Raw genomic sequence first — 6,000 nt, 5'->3', positions numbered from 1 at the left:
CTCCCTTCTTCATTCATGTTTCGTGGTCACCTTTTCTCCCCACACCTGTCACCCACTTGTCTGCTGATTCACTCCAGGGCGACTCTCGAAGACTCCTGTATGCTCGACATATCACTTTCATGCTTTCTTCACAAGTTTCCAAAAACAGCTTATCTGAATTGCAGACATCGACAGCATATGCCAAAACAATGACTCGCACATAAACAATAGCATCTTGTGAGGAGAGCTAACCCAACAATGGTCGGGAATATGGAGATCGGGATAGTGGAAACCATGCCCGAGCAGTACAAGACGGGGAAGCAATCTAACGTCTTGGTTGCATTGCTCGTAAACACACCCTGAACCAACGCATAAACTACAAAATAAAACAGCAGAAAATCCAGGGAAAAGAAACGGAAGTTCAGGTAAAACCGATAAGCGTCATAGGGGGAAGCATGACATACGGAAAGGACAGAGAGCAAGGAGCGGAGAATAACAGACCAGACCTTCCTCCGCCATCCTCGGACGGCACTCACCACAGCAATCCGCAACACGGACAAGCACCTGAAGGCGTCACACCGGGCCAACACAAAAACACACACCCACAGAAGGAAGGAATGAAAGAAAGACGGATCCACCAGATGGCAAAAGCGCAAAAGAGATGAACACCGACGTCCAGAAGGGAAAGGAAACAAGAGAAATAGCAAAAGACACACCACCCAACCACGGCAGGGGAAAGAGACAGAAGAGAAGGGAGGAAAAGAAAAAAGAGAAAAAGAAAAGGAAAAGAAAACAGGAGAAGACAGAGAACACCGGGAAGAGGGCAACCGAAGGGCGCCAACAGTGGACAAAAGCAAGCACAGGCGACCACCCGCCACGCGCACCAGGCCGCAAGAGCATGCAGACCGAAAAAAAAGCGCCAAGACATACCCAAACCAAAAGCAGCGGAGGTGCGCAAAAGAACGAAGAGAACTGACAGACGCAAGGGCAGCGCAGCAAAATCGACTACCTGTACATGACAAGTGCAAGCAAGTGGCCAGAACAAACACACAACATAAATAACTCAACCAAAATCCAGGAGGAAGGAGAAGGGAACGGCGCGGCCAACCACGGCAGGGCACCACAACCAACAGAAGCAACGATCAGCAATGGCAAAATTACAGATATACAAGGAAGGCACCAGCGAACAAGAAGACAGAGAGGCACCAGGAGACAGAAAACAAAGATGAGAGCACAGCCAAACACACTGGGAAGTTGAACACATCCTAAATAGACTGTGAACAGAACCACAACTCACAAACGCGAGTAACAGACGGCTAACACTCAAGCAAAGAAGAGAAAAAAAAGCAACACACAAACGAAAAGAGAAACAAAACTCACACGAAGGAAGCAAGACCAAAATCCGATTGAACACAAAGAAGGTAGTTTCAAAAAAAGGGCACAAACAAGGAGGCTCAAACACCTATCCGTAGAGCGGCGCGAAAGCGGAATACCCAAGAAGCAAAAGACCAACGAAACAGACACGGGGCGCACGGGCCCCCGAGTGAAGAAACCAGCGCTGGACCCGGGCACGCAAGCTACATGCGTGCCAAGGCGACGACTCGTCGTTTGGCAGCAACCTAAATACTTAGGACAGAAGCCAAATCGAGTCAACGTTGAGGGAGAACTCAGGATCTTACTCAGCCTAGCCTCTCACAGCTCTGGCAGAGAAACAAGACTGTGCGATTCGCGGCCAGCCGCCAGGCACGGGGTGAACCGTAAAAATGGATCCCATACCAAGGTGACTGTCGACGAACGGCCGCAACCAGATAACCCTATGAAGAAGAATCCCATTCTGGAAAGCAAACAAAACTATCTATAAAGAGACGTGATCGGGAATGGAGAATGCTCTCCCGTAAGGAAAGCCCACCAACATCTTGCGCACCCAAAACGAAGCGAGCAAATACCCGGCACAGACTACGACCCAAGCAGAGGAGTGAGCCAAGAATCAGCCTATAGCCATCCCAGAAAAAGAAAATCGTGCACAGACCCAACCCCAACCCAGAAGAGGGGAAGTCGCGACACGCGTGTGGGCCAGAAAAAAAACACTGCTCCATGCGTGAATGCACCTGTGAAATATTGACAGCGTGAGCGGAGGGAACAGTTGACCTCGGACTCTGTACTGGAAAGATCCAGGGCTGTAAACCTAACACTACACGTCCAAATCAACGGAGAGAGATCCCGTGGCTGCCACTGAGGCAACCCGAATTGTGAGCGTAACTCAACCATAGAGAAGCTAACAAGACATTGACATAACACCGCAGGCATACGCAACGAGAACTTAACCATCCAAGAGAGGGTCTTTAGAAAAAAAACCAGAAGACCCACACGCCACCACACACCTAATCGTGCGCGCACAAAATCCATTCAATGCCGAAACCTGTCACTGCCCCTCTCTCGCGCGGGGCAGTGTTGACCGCAGGTCGGCCATGCGCAAGGGACATAGAAACCGCACTGAAAAAGAACTAAAACAACACCTGAAATCCGCCAGCTCCGGTCGAAGCCTAGCCGCGAAGCCGTTATAACACAGCTAGGGCAAAACTCATCAGCGTGTGGCCTATATGCACACGAGGATTACATATCCAATCATGGTCTCCGCATCCCGGTGTCAGAACTAAACACATGCCTTGGCTCCCTCCGACAAAGGTCCATGTAATGCAAGAGATAAGGACAGGGATCGCGCGATCAAGACACCAGGATCATCAACGATACATCCCCTTCCACAGCTGTTTCCTTCTGGTAATTTAAAAGGCAAAGGCCAATAAAGAGAGCAAGTGAGTGGCCAGATCTCCGGTGCCTCGAAGAGCTATAAAACTAAGGCGTACCTGGCCCACCACTATAGGGTCGAGAGAAGAACATATCCCGCCCTTCCCCCTTCTACATGGTGTCCACAAAAATACCGGTGAGGCGTAAGCAATGTTTCCAGGCATGAGACCGCCCTTAAACCCGACCCGTAAAACCAAAAAGTGCTAGCGCCAAGGGGTCCTGGAAACCAGCGTTCCCCCGCCCCAGCTTCGATCTGAGTGTCCGTATGAGCCCCAGAGACCACAACATTTTACTGTTCAACTCGTGATTTGAACTTCGAGCATATGGATGGGAGACGCGGATTCCAAGTACCATGGCTTAGACTGGGAGGGTAACGCGTCACCGCGGAAGCGAAGCAGATAAGCGTTGTGTATAAGGGCCACCGCTTGAGAGGACATGTCTTCTTAACTCCATCTAGATATCGGAACCTACTTTCTCCAATCGACAGAGAGTGTAGCTATCTAGAATGGAACTAGGGAAACGAGCGCACAAGGCACGCAGACACCTCCGGAATCGAGACCTATTCAGCCCGCCGGCCAGCAGCACGATAACCCTGTCTTTACACTAAAAAGCACTTAGTTATCTTGTCCGACACGGCGCTGTGCATGAATATCTACGGCCACTGAGCCGCTCATCTACCGCCTCTTCCTATTCCCCTCTCTCTCTCCTCTCTCTCTCCCTCTCTCCGCAATCTCTCTTCCCTCCCCTCGTCTTCCTGTGTTTGTGTGGGCCGTGGTTCCCTATCTTGGCCTGATTGTCTTATCCGACAGACTGGAGAACAAATCGATGAGTCATTCCCCGACAACCCTTCACACGTCTCTGTGACCAACCCCTGTAACAAAGATTATGTGTCTGTATCAGATCGTCCTTCGTATAGCTCCCTGAGTGTGTCCTGAGGCAAACGCCCACGCCCCGAGAGGGTAAGTCGAGCCTGCCTCACTACTCTGTAGCAAGCCGAGTACCTCAGCCCGGTGCATTAGTACCTAAAGCTAATCCGTCACATCCTCCACCAGTCCGAGATCCCAGCTCCTGTATGAGAATCTGCTGACAAGCACGGCTTATCATCACCACGAGAGGATGCGCCGGTTAACCGGGAGCCGTATGAGAGTTCACCTGCAGTTACGTGCTTCCCGGGTAAAACATGGAACAAGTATATTCGTCTGTCTGTTGATGTTGTAAACTGCTTTCCAGACGTCTAAAACCACACGTTGCTTGCAACAACCCGATGTCTATCTGGCCTCCTCATCGATTGCTCCGCATCTGTGCCCTTCCACAATAGCACACCACGGCAGATCAAAATGACCGAAAGATGCAGCATACCCGAGCGTGCACCACAGGAGTACTCACATCAATACTAACACTATGCGATCAGAAAGGAGGATTCAGTTCCTAGATCGTGTGGAGGTTGATCTACCCACCTCTGTGAAACATAGTCCAGGGACCAATCGCGGCAGCAATTACTTATCAGAATACGTAGGATAAAGAAGAGAACATATTATCACTATGTACAGTCCTTTATGCCGAAAAAGAGTGAGCCCCCACCTCACGTTCCATGCCTTCGGTTAGACATCGTACACTATCTATCCAACTCGGGAGGAGCTCGCCCGTCCATCAAATCAAGTTTTAATTACACAACATTATCAAGTTGCCCAACATCTCTCTTAAGCACGATCTAAGCATCAGGTCAGCATACTCACAAAACCAAGAACTAGAGAATATGTACCCAACTCACAACAAAGGCCTCACAAATTTACACACCCTATTGTTTGTCTAACTTGACAAAAACATGCCAATAAACAAACGCAACTATGACCAAATAAATAAATGATTGATATACTTGAATGTTAATTGACGTCTCAGTCTACCAAGCCACGCGCTAGCCGAGTATGACACCCCAAACTGCAACAATGCCCAGGGAAAGACACGCGCCCAGATCCACAAAACTGATGAGCTAGCATGCGTGAGCATGATGGTCGCCCAGCCAAACATCTTATTGTGATGCATGCATGAGAGCTATATAGAAATTACATGCTAAATTGGAATATGCCAGGGTGACACATGCCATATTACCTCTGTAGACCCAACAGCTCAAACATCTCAAGTTGGATAGATCCGTCTGGATTGTGAGCCAACCAAGCTGTTTAGTCAGCACCACATCGGAGACAAAACTCGACCACGACCCTAACTATATTATGTGGAGTCTCGTGGAAGAGTTTTCAGCCTGCTATGAGTTACTGAAGTATGCAGCGCCATATAACTGAATCTCTAGAAGCGGAGCACTCTTTTTGGGAGTCTGTATCTCTGACACCACAATATGGTCACTACATGTATCAATGAACATATCCCTGCGGTGTCTTGAGAATAAATGAGACATCACGCCACATCATCGGGAGAGAATATTAGATAAGAGCGTTATCCACTTGTAACTGCTCTCCCTCATTCGGCAACTCTCACCTCCTCTGTATTGAGAGTCAATCCGCGAGTAGTAAGTCACTTGTGTGAAAATATTAGAATGTACAATAAGCGAGAGGGAGGTAGAGATTACAGCAACGAGGAGGAAGAAAAGAGCTATGTTTATCACGCGTAAGCCCCTCTGTTACTATGGCATTAACATGTCGCATTTAGTCTACTGCATAAAGGGAATGATCATATTGACACACACACACACACACACACACACACACACACACACACCATGAGCATCTATCGTTTCTGCTGTGGGACTGCTGATTACATCTCACATTTGCTCGTGCAAATGGGAGGAATAGGACTGTTCAACTCTCAACGGATGGGGAGAAGACACTTTTCTTTCCACCATGACTCCCACCCTCTCCCTCCCTCTGTCCCTTCCTCTCTCTCTCTCTGTCTCTTGCTCTCCCTCCCTCTCCCCTTCCCCCAGCTCATTGTTACATAAGAGCACTGCAGTGTGCCCCGTCTCTCATCACACAGACTGATCTGGGAACAGAAACGTAGTGTTCCAGTGAAACGAAACAGACAGGAACACAGGTAGAGAGAAATGTCCTTTCATAACGCTCTGGTGGGACAGACAACACTCCCTTTCATTCATTCCATTCATGCATGTGACTGACCCCTCACCCCCTTGTCTGCTGAAACAATCTCACTCTGAACACCAGTCATGCTTCAGTGTAGTAGTTGTAGTAATTGTAGCACCGGCAT

Source organism: Salvelinus sp. IW2-2015, unplaced genomic scaffold, assembly GCF_002910315.2.
Source record: "Salvelinus sp. IW2-2015 unplaced genomic scaffold, ASM291031v2 Un_scaffold2944, whole genome shotgun sequence".
Classification (NCBI taxonomy): Eukaryota; Metazoa; Chordata; class Actinopteri; order Salmoniformes; family Salmonidae; genus Salvelinus; species Salvelinus sp. IW2-2015.
Note: the sequence above shows the minus strand (reverse complement) of the source record.